Source organism: Gracilinanus agilis, chromosome 1 (genome assembly GCF_016433145.1).
Source record: "Gracilinanus agilis isolate LMUSP501 chromosome 1, AgileGrace, whole genome shotgun sequence".
Lineage (NCBI taxonomy): Eukaryota > Metazoa > Chordata > Mammalia > Didelphimorphia > Didelphidae > Gracilinanus > Gracilinanus agilis.
The window spans coordinates 186,691,753-186,704,098 of NC_058130.1; positions in this window are offsets into that span (position 1 = coordinate 186,691,753).

Here is a 12,346-nt window from a genome sequence, read left to right on the forward strand (position 1 = left end):
ATATATGTATATATGATACCTTATATATATATATATATATATAAGACACTATATATATATAAATAAGACACCTTATTAGGAAGAAAGTCTTTGAGTTAGGGTTTTGCTCTCCCAAATCAAATGTAAATTATGCAATGGGACAACAAGGTGACTCAGGGGATAGAGAGTCAGGCCTAAAGATAAGCTCCTGAGTTTAAATTTGATCTCAGATACTGCCTAATTTTGTGACCCTGGACAAGTCACTTAATCCCAATTGCCTCACCTTTACCACTCTTCTGCCTTAGAACTGATACTTAGTATCAATTCTGAGACAGAATGAAAGGATTAAAAAAATCAAAATTGTACAATATTCCCTTAAAAGATATAACAAATATGGAAAAATGTTTTATATGACTTGACATGTATAATTAATATTATATTTCTCGCCTTCTCATGAGAGATTGGAGGAAGGGAGAGAACTGGAATTCAATTTTTAAAAAAATAAATGTTAAAAATAAACTACTCTAAAAAATTCAACTTCTTAATCACACACACATATACCTCAATGTGACACCTTTCCCCCCACCCACCTACACACACACACACACACACACACACACACACACAAACACATTAATATGGCATAGGATAGTACACTGGAAAGAGTGTTGGATTTGGAATCAGAAATCTGGAATTCAAATATCACCTATGCTACTTTCATGTCCCTGGATAAGTTGCTTAACCTCTCTGGGCTTCAAACCATTATCTATAAAATGAAGGGGTTAAACTAGATGGTGTCTAAGGTCCCTTCCTAATGTAAATCTATATGTTATGATCCTTTAAGGCAGTGATGGGCAAATTACAAGATGGGGCCCCCTGAAATGCTCTACCCAGCCCTGAGACATTATTCCTAATCTGACAAATACAATGAGTAGGATACAAAACAATGAAACTTCGAAAGAGTTGCCTTAGAAACAGACTGACAGATGAGCATTTCCTTTCCTTTGGCCCCCTCTTTAAAAAGTTTGCCCATCACTTCTTTAATGTATAAATCAAGAAAACTTAGGTAAAGATGTTTGCCTTGGGATCTCAGTACAGAAACTAAATCAAAGAGAGATTTCATTTCCTTTCTTTCCTTCTTTATTTCTTTCTTTCAAAACCTTACTTTCCATCTGTATTGGTTCCAAGGTAGAAAAGCAGTAAGGGTTAGGCAATGGAAGTTAAGGGACTTATCCAGGATCACACAGCTAGGAAGTGTCTGAGGTCACATCTGAACCCAGGACCTGCTATCTTCAGACTTGGTTCTCAATCCACTGAGTCACCTAAATGTCCCTAAAAGAGGGGTCTTCTCTTAGTAGATAAGGTCATACTGATTTCATCAAGCCCTGGAACCTTGCAAAAATTTCTAGATGATGAGAGCCTTAACTATTCAAAAGAATTTTATCTAACTATCCAAACAAGAATAAAACAAATGGATGAAAAATGCCTATTGTTTAAGCTATGATATACAATTTTATAGGCAGACTGTAGCACACGTAGTTGTTAATGATTCACTGTCAACATGGCAAAAGATCTCCAGTAGAATACTCCAAGAATTCCTACTTGGACCTTGGTTTACCATTTTCACTAATGACCTAGATAAAAGAATTGCTCATCAAATTTGCAAATGACAGAAGGTGACAGGGATAACTAATACAAGAAAAAAAAAAGAAAGGATCCCAAATGATCTTGACAGACTAACACACTGGGCAGAAGATAATATGATGAAGTTCAATAGGAATAGATATAAAGACGGGCTTGGGCACAAAAAATCAACTTCACAAATAAAAGATGGGGGAGGTATGGATAGCAATTATCTTTAAAAGGATCTTCAGAGGGGGCAGCTGGGTAGCTCAGTGGATTGAGAGCTAAGCCTAGAGATGGGAGTTCCTAGGTTCAAATCCAGCCTCAGACACTTCCCAGCTGTGTGACCCTGGGCAAGTCCCCTAACCCCCATTGCCCACCCTTACCACTCTTCTGCCTTGGAGCCAATACACAGTATTGGCTCCAAGACAGAAGGTAAGGGTTAAAAAAAAAAAAAAAAAAAAAGGATCTTCAAGTTTTAGTGGACTCCAAGTTCAATATGAGTCAGCAGGGTAATGTGGGAGCCCCCCCCCCAAAATCTGTCTGTGTCATTGTAACATTAACATTTGATAATGGCATGTTTTGTAAGTTGAATTTTAACTTTTCCTTTGACCACTCTGTTCTCAAATATGTTAGTGCTGCTTTTAATCGCTTTAATTGATACTTTTGTGTTTTTATGCTGATTTATACACTAATGAGTTTCATCATTATCTTTTCCCAAGATTCCTTAACTCCACTAAGTTCCTCCTTTATTTTCTCTCATTTTTTTAAAATTACTGACTTCATTTCTTTGTGCAATGTATGCCTGCTTATCCGTTTTACCATATCTTTAGGAATTGTTTCTGATTTAATTTTTGTTGCTTTTTTGGCATCTTTTTGTCTGATGTTTTCACCTCTGCATGTTTTATTATGAATGAATGAGTGGCATTTATTAGCACTTATGAGACAGGCGCTATGCTAAGGGTTAAAAATATATCTATAAAATCAAGACAATCTCTGCCCTCAAGAACTTACATTCTAATGGGGAAGACAAAGGAGTTAAAGTTTGGGAGGTCACAAAGGTGGCAAATGGAACAATAGGACAGTGGATTGGCACAGAGGCAATGATAGTATAAATTTAATTAACAGTTCTCAGGATTAGATGGAAAGGAGTGGGCAAGAAAGAAAGCAGAAAGTATCTCAGTAAGAGAAAAATTGTGAAGTAAAGATGAGGCTTCATGGTCCTACGAAGTACAGAGTGAAATTACTTATTCCATCCCAGATATGGTCCTTGGTGACTTGGCTTGGCCAGTGGAGGAAAAGCAGGAACTGGATCATCAGGGCTGAAAAGGTTAGGGTGAAGATGGGGCTACAGGGATTCCAAGTGGTCTAGCTCATCATCAACACCATCTTCCTCATAGTAACTTCATCATGAGAGCTAACATTTATATAGCAATTTAAAGGATGCAAAGCATTTCACATATTATGTTTTTTAATCCCCACAACAACATAGTGAAATAGATGCTATTATTATCCCCATTTTACAAATGAGGAAATTGAGGATGAGAAAGATTAACTCATTTGCCCATGGTCACATAATTAGTAAAAGTGCATGAAGGGGCAGCTCAGTGGAGTGAGAGTCAGGCCTAGAGACAGGAGGTCCTAGGTTCAAACCCGGCCTCAGCCACTTCCCAGCTGTGTGACCCTGGGCAAGTCACTTGACCCCCATTGCCCGCCCTTACCAATCTTCCACCTATGAGACAATACACCGAAGTACAAGGGTTTAAAAAAAAAAAGTAAAAAAAAAAAAGAGTGCATGAATCAGAAGTCTGGGTGAGCAAAAAGATAACGGAAAGACCAGTAGTGGGTGTAATTAGGTTGCAACATATTACTAACACAAACTTAGATTCAAGAAAGTGGTCAAATCAAATCATCCAAAAATATAGAATCAGAAAAAGACAAGGATTATACATATACTAAGAGCAGGAATAAAAGCACAGATAATCTGTTTATTATATTGGTAGCCATATAGTTTTTGTTTTTTCAACCCTTCCTTTTTGTCTTAGTAACAACTCTAAGACAGAAGGGCAAGGGCTAGGCAAATTAAGTTTGTGACTAGCCAAGGATCACACAGGTAGGACATACCTAAAGCTAGATTTGAACTGAGATCCTCCTGATTCCAGGCCTGGGTAGTCATGTAATGTTAAAATACATACACGAAGGTTCCAGGATGGCACATGGAAGGCACATGGAAGATTTATGGGAAAAGATATCTAAGAAACCTACAGAATCATAAAATCATTTATGGTCTGGTCCACAAAAGCAGTATCCATATAGATATCACAGATATGTTTAAGTAGGGAGGAGGTGGGCAATCTTCTGGCCTCTCTGCTCTATGGAACTACAGCCCACTAAATAAAAACAGTACTTCAAGGTTAAAGTCTAAGTTCTCAGTCTTAGCTTAGACTTCAGGAAGGGCCACTTTGCCCCCTCCAAAAAAAAATACTCTCAGCTATTCTCATTTCCCATACAACAGACTAAGTTGCTGATCTTGAGCAGATATGGGGGTTTAAATTGTTTAAAGGGAAAGTCTAGGGAACTGTTTACTTCTCAGTGATAATTAAAGCAAAATTTGGGAAATTTCCCTAACCTCCTACCACCAAACTAAGTTTCTGTGCCATAGATGATTTTATTATTTAGGTTTTCTTGTTTTGGTATTGTGGTATTGTTCTCCTCTTCTATCTTTCTTCCAAATAATTAAGAGGGACTTCTTACTCCCAGGAATTGCATTTTTCCAGGAAAAATCCTAAACGAAAATAGCCGCCTAGGATCTCAGTGGCACCTGTAGCCTTGTAACACTCAAAGACAAATTTTCAGAGCTCAAAGGAGCCAGGGTTCACCCATCCTTCCAGATCTTTCTTTGTTTATTCCTCCTTTATTTTCTCTCTTTCCCTTCTTATCTCTCCTCATCCTCCTCACTGGCTCTCAACCTTCTCTTCCCAAACTGCAGTGGCTAATCCAAAACACAGGTGAATCTGGTTTATGGCAAATTCAATTTAGGATATGAAGGGAAGGTTGGTAAAACATGGCTAGGCGATGAAATCATGAAAAGTTCCACCATGGACTTCCTTGAAATGACAGAATCTTCTAATACATTTGAAATATAAACCTATTTACAAAAATTCTACTTGAATACAATCATTATGTACTTCACGATAAATTAGCCAGCCACTTTTTATCTTCCCTTCAGTTTTGTTCTGAGAGAATTAATGAGCTTTCTCTTAACAGCATTCCCCTCCACCTCCCATTTTAGAGATTCAGAGCTCAAATAAGATTACGGATACTTCTTCCTTAGAAACAATGGGGTAGGTTTCTTAAAACTAAAGCAATGGGGGTGGGTGGGTGGCTCAGTAGTTAGAGAGCCCTGTCTGGGGACAAGAGGTCCTGGTTTCAAATCTGACTTGAGTGACCATGGACTAGTTATTTAACCCTGATTGCTTAGCCCTTGACACTCATATCTTAGAATTCATGCTAAGACAAAATGTTAATATTCAAAAAAAATCTAAAGGAATGGAAAGTGGGAAACCTTTGAATTTCTCATACACTGAAAGGAATGAGTCATTTCAGCACATTCAGGTTTCTACCTTCTAGAAGTGCTCTGCATGTTGGGACAGATTTATTGTACTTTTTCTTCATTGACAATTGAGTCATGGCTTTCTCAGGTAACCAAGCAAAACATGAGAGAGAGCCAGGAATTAAGACACCGTTACCATTAGTACCAAAGATTCGCCTGACCTGGGTGTGGCCCCTTTCCAGAAGAACAAAGGTATCTTCAAATATTTACAAGAAATAAAAAGGTTTCTCACTTCTTATAATGGGAAGAGTTTTCTCCTAAGAAGCCTGAAAAAAGGACATTTTTCTATGGGCCCTGACATCTTAGATACCTCAAGGATTGTTAGTAAAGCACTTGACCCACATTAAAGTATTATGTAAATGTATTAAAGTATTATTTATTATGTATTAAATGTATTAAAGTATTGTTTAAATATAAAGTAATAATAATAAGTACCCCTTAGGTTTGCTATCATGAGCCTAATCTCTCTGAAACAAAGGACTATCTTTTTTTTTTTTAAACCCTCATCTTTGGTCTTAGATGTAATAGTGTGTATTGTTCCAAGACAGAAGAGCAGTGAGGGCTATTTAATGGGATTTAAGTGATTTGCCCAGGGTCGCACCCTAGGAAGTCTTTGAGTCCATATTTGAACCCAGGACTTCCCGTCTCTAGTCATGGCTTTCAATCCACTGAGTCACCTAGCTGCCCCTAAGGCCCATCTTTCTAAGAATATTCTTCCACTGATGGTGAGTTAAATGGTAGGATGAGTAGACTACAACTAAAAATTTTATTGGAGAGCAGCTGGATAGCTCAGTGGATTGAGAGTCAGGCCTAAAGATGGGATGTTGTAGGTTCAAATCTGGCCTCAGATACTTCCTAGCTATGTGACCCTGGGCAAGTCACTTAACCCCCATTGTCTAGCCTTTACCACTCTTCTGCCTTGGAACCAATATATAGTATTGATTCTTAAGGAGGATGGTTAGGATATTTTAAAAAATTGTATCAATATGTAAAATAAAAATTTTAAATATATGTCTTATATATTATCAAAAAAGAGCTATGCTGAAGAAGATGCACAAAGAAAGATGACCCTCAGGATAATCAACAAACATTTATTAAGCTCTTACTCTGCTCCAAGCACTGGGACAAAAAATACAAAAAAAAAAAAAAATACAAAGATACTTTGCTAAGGGACAAAAATACAAAGAAAGGTAAAAAGACTGTTCTTGCCCTTAAAGAGATCCCAATCTAAAAGGAGAGACAATATGCAAGAACACATGTACAAATAAGCTATATACAGGATAAACTAGAATACAAGAGATACAAGAGATCAGGAAAAGCTTTTAAGAATTGGAGTTTTAATTGGGTCTTGAAGGAAGCCAGGAGGCAAAGATGAGGAAGGAAAACATTCCAGGCATGGGGGATATCCAGTGAAAAAGCCCAGTGTCAGGAGATGGAGGTGGCCCTGTAGATAGAGTGCTGGGTCTGGAGTCAGGAATATCTGAGCTCATATCTAGTCTCAGACTTTTACTAGCTATGTGACTCTGTAAAATCACTTAACTTCTGTCTGCTGCAGTTTCCTCATCTGTAAAATGGGGATAATCATAGCACCTACTTCCCAGGATTGCTATGAAGATAAAATGAGATAGTCATAAAGCACTTTGCAAAATCACTCCTACCACTTTGTTTTCTACCTTGATTTCCTTCATGTCCCAGTTTATGGGAATGCTGGTCTGGGAGAAAGCTAAGGACTTGTGTGAATTTAATATAAAGTGTACCCTCTTATTCCATTTGAAAACCCCTTAGCAGCCCAGATATATTATGGCAGGGCACAAGAGGTCACGGGGCTCTCTAGCTTCCTGGAAGAAGTTGGCTAAAGTGTGGTGTGGCCGCATGGAGTCCTGATGGGTGACGTGTCCAGAAGTGAGGACTGGAGACCCAGACTAAAGTTAAGCCTGGCCAATCAGAGAAACAGGAAGAGAGACATTATTGGCCTTATAAAAAAGGGGACAGAGCCATAGTCAGCTCTCTTTTGCTAAGGACTTTCTCCCTTCCCTGGAGCATTTAAAGCTCAGCTGGCCCTGGCCTTATCTGCTGCTTGCAAGCTGCTGGGAGCTGCCCAGTTTGGGCTGGAGCTCCAACTGGGAGCTAGAGTCTAGGAAGCATGGCACAGCTTGAAGGCTTTTTAGTTAGGGTGACCTGGTGATCTTTCTCTTTCTCTCCCTCTCTTTTACTAATAAATAATTATAAATTAACACACAGTCTCCAGCGAATTTTAATCATTACATAGTGAAGGGATTGGAAATCACAGTGTGTTTGGTGTTGGGAGTCATGACAAGGACACGAGTTATTCCACAACTAGCTCGTGGACAAGAATAGTATCATCTGAGAAGGTCTGGATAAATCGCAAACAGTAATCAGAAATAATGAAGACAATAGACTAGATCAACGGTTCTCAGCTCTTGGCCATGAGCCTTTGGAGCCTGAGTAGTTTTTATAAGGGGGTCATGAATTCATATTTTAATCTAAGAATAATCAAACACACCTTATGTAAATGGAACAACTATATCTCCTATCATGATTTCACACATATGTAGATGCCATGAAGAATTACACAAAAGATAAATTAGTTTCAAGGTAATACTAAACACATAGTAACTTTTTGTCAACATGTATTTTCTCGGTTGTCCTAGACCTGTGCTCTTACTGGTATAAAAAATTCCTAGGGAGGAAGCTTCCTCTGCTAAAGAAGACTGGCACCTACTCTGCAATCTAAATCTTAGCCCAGTTGTTTGAGCCACTGAAGGGTTCAGTGATTGCCCAGAGTCACACAACCAGGCTGGGTCAGAACCTGGGCCCTGATCCCCAGGTCAGCTCTCCTTACAATCTGCTACAACATACTCTGTTGATTTCCTTGATAATAAATACTAATATTACAAATACTATCATGTAGGTCAGTGATGGGCAAACTACGGCCTTCTCCTTCATAATCTTGCAGTCATTAATAGGGCCTAGTATCACAAGAAATACAAGAATTTTGTAAAATGTATCATTGTTATTTTTTAATAAATTATATTGGCCGGCCTAAAGTTTTTTTTTCCTTTCCTTTGGCCCCCTCTTTAAAAAGTTTGCCCATCACTGATGTAGGTGATTGTCAAACTCATTTTTTTTTTTACATGAAAAAGGTGTCCTCATCCTTAAAAAAACCAGAACTGTCTGGATTAAATGCCCGCTCTTGTCCCTTTCATGTCTAAAATTCTTTGCTTCCTTTAAAACTTTAAAAATTCGCTTTTGTCCTGATACTTCTTCCACAAAGATGGGTGAATATTTCAGGAATCCATTCAAATACTAATATTAATAATAACTTGTTTACAGAGATCATAATAGCTAAGAAATTCTTTCACTCCACAGCCACCCTCTAAAGAAAATGTTAAAAGAATATATCTGTTTGAGGGCTGTTTGAGGGGGTGACTAAGGGGTTCAGTGGATTGAGAGTCAGGCCCAGAGAAGGGAGATCCTGGGTTGAAATCTGGCCTTAGACACTTCCGAAATGTGTGACTCTGGGCAAATCACTTAACCCTAGTTGCCTAACCTTTACTACTCTTCTTGTCTTCTGACCAAAGCAAAGTATTGAATCCAAGATGTAAGGTGAGGGTTAAAAAAAAAAAAAAAAAAAAGAATACATCCATTGAACAGATGAAGAAGATTAGGTTAGAAGAGATTAAGTGACTTTCTCCTGATTCTAGTCTATTGTGTACATTAAACAATCCATTAGGCTCAGCTTCCACCAAAGCAATAGAAATTGATTAGGCTAAGACCTCACTTACCTACTTTATAGCCTCAGGTTTCTCATCCCTAAAAGGAGGGTGAAAAATACTTGCAGTACTAGTTTTCACAAGGCTATGAAACTGATTTGCAAATCTAAAAGTGATAGATAAACATCAATTATTATCATCATAACCATCATTATGGGTGACCACTTAACACTGATAAGATAGGATTTTGGCTGTTAGCTTCTAGTAGAAGGAATCTATGTACTAAATTGTACTACATGAAAATCTCACCAAATGAATACGAGCATCCCTGATTGGATCTTGAAGATCTTGAAGAACTGTGACAACTAAGTAATTTTTGCCAAAGATGCAGACTTTTTTTTTATATCTTTTCCCCCCTTTTTTTATTTAGAATATTTTTCCATGGTTACATGATTCATGATCTCCAACCCCTGCCTCTTCCCTCCTCTCCCCCCCGCCCAAGCTGACAAGCAGTTCCACTGGGTTATACATGTATTATTGTTCAAAACCTATTTCCATGTTATTCATATTTGCAGTAGAGCCAACCTTTAACATCAAAACCCTAATCATATCCCTATCGAACCATGTGATCAATCATATGTTTTTCCTCTGTGTTTCTACTCCCACAGTTCTTTCTCTGGATGTGGACAGCTTTCTTTCTCACAAGTTCCTCTGGATTGTCCTGGATCATTGCATTGCTGCTAGTAGAAAAGAATATTATGTTCGATTGCGCCATAGTTTATCAGGCTCTGTGTACAACGTTCTCCTGGTTCTGCTCCTTTCGCTCTGCAAAGATGCAGATTTTTTAAAGGAACTTTTAAAAATAACTTATTGGAAGACAAACTTTTTATAATGCAGAGACACAAAACCTATCTCAGCTTATAAGTGGCTCATTTGGTCTTGAATTTTTGAATGGGAGTGGAACACTCTCTTGTAGATACTTATTTACATGTTGTCTTCTCCCTTACGATGTGAACTGCTCAATGGCAAGAAGCATTTTTGTCTTTCTCTGTATCTCTAGAGCTCAGCATAGTATATTTGTTGACTGATTGACCTTTGTTGTTGATGTTCATCCTTGTGCTTTGATCTGTCTGGATCTGAGGCAGGAGAAAAGAGTGATTTACACTTTCATTGTTTCCAGATTATAAACACAGGACATGTGTGAACAGGTAGAATGTGGACCCACCCAGTTCAGTCATCCTTTCCCTCTGCCTGTTAAAGTTTGGGGCCTCTCCTGGGCAGGGTTGAACTCCTATGCTTGGCTTTTTGTGTGAACGCCCAGTAAGAATGAGACATCAGCCAACATATTCACTCCTTTTTCTCTTTCCCATGACAGTATATGCCTTATAATATTTCAACAGTTCAATAAATCTGTGGTCTCAGCAGATATGTTATACATATTATACGTCTCAACTCAACCATGAGTTCTCAGGTAGTACAATTTTCCTTATAAACCCAGACCTCATTTTATAGAATTTCAAAGTTTTTAAAGCAATAAGAATAATATTATTATCCTTAGTCAGTCTTAAAGATTCTTCCAAATCTCTTTATTAAAATGCAAATACCCTTAGCCTTAGGTTTTGGATATCTGTTTACAAATAGCTGATGATACCATCAATTAATCAACTAACATTTATTAAATGCCTACTATGTTTTAGGTGGGGTATATGGGGTGTTATGGGAAAAGTAGAACTTCTGGTGTGAGGGCTTGCTGAACCTCTTTTAGGGCTGCTTTTCTTTTCTTTTTTAAAACCCTTACCTTCTGTTTTAGAATCAATTTTGCAGAAAAGGCAATTGAGATTAAGTGACTTGCCCAGGGTCACATAGCTAGGAAGTGTCTGAGTTCATATTTGAACCCAAGTCCTGCTACCTCCAGATCTGGGCTCTCTTCACTGTGCTACCTAGCTGCCACACCCCTGAAGTTAATTTAAACTGCCCCTTTTGCTGTAATGAACATTTTGGTACCCCAGTGTTGTGTGGTAACCCTGAACTGCAATTCCTTTGTCCTGATTAAAGAACCTTGTTCCTACTAGTTAATCTTCTTTATTTCAAGTTGACAAAGGAAAATAAGCATTAGAATGAGAAATAATCAATCAAGCATTTAAGTGATTTCCATGTCCCAGATGTTAGACCTCGGAAACTGAGGCACAAATTCAAAAGTAGGCATTAAGAATATCATAGATGAGCAAACACAGAATATAGATAAAATGAGTTCACAGTGATGGAGGAGGGCACTAACAGCTACAGAGAATCACAAAAGGCCTTCTGAAAGGAGATGGCATCTGAGCTAAGATTTAAGGGCATGGGTAGATAGGTGACTCAGTGGATTGAGAGTCAGGCATAGAGATGGGATGTCCTGGATTCAAATTTCACCTCTAGCTGTGTGACCCTGGGCAAGTCACTGAACCCCCATTGCCTAACCCTTACCATTCTTCTGCCTTGGAACCAATGTTGGTTCCAAGGCAGAAGTTAAGGGTTAAAACAAAGAAACAAACAAACAAAGAAACAAATAAATAAATATGTGTGTATGTATGTGTGTGTGTATATATATATATGTATGTATATATATATATAAATAAATATTGGAATAAATATTTGTTTAATATATAATATGTATATAATTACATGGTATAATATAATAAACAAATAAATATTTAATATAATAAACAAATAAAATATATCATATATTTTATTTATTTTATATAAATTTTATAATATAGAATATGTTTTACAAATATATTCTAAATTAATAAAACAAAATAAATAAAGATTGAATGTGTAGAACTTTATATAAATATAATATATATTAAGGGCATAAGGATTCTAAGAGGCAAAGGGGAATAGGGACAGCTTTTTAGGTTTGGGAACTTACCTATATAAAATCATGGGAGAGATATAAAATGCATTAGGAGAAAAGCAAATAAACTACTTTGGCTAGAATGCAGAGTATATGAAGGAGATTCATGTGAAATAAGCCTGGAAAGACAAAGTAGAACAAGAGCAGGAAGACTTTTAAATACCAAACTAAGGATTTTGTCTCTTATTCTAGAGTGTTGATTATCATTTTCTGGAGACTGTATCTTAATTTATAATAATTTATTTAATAATAAAAAGCAGGTCGAGAAAGATGAGGTCCCAGACACATGTAGCTGACTATTCCCTTCACTAGCCTTGTCCCCCACCGCCTAGCCAGAGCTCACCTGCTGGCACTTTCCTAGCTACCTTGTCTCACTGTGATTCCAAGACAAAAAAGGCCCTTCCTTCCCCAGACTTGAAACTCACCTCTTCCACGACGTCACTTTTCTGAGTCTCTCTGATTTGTCAGGGTTGGCCTCAGTCCAGGTGAGAGGTCAGTCTT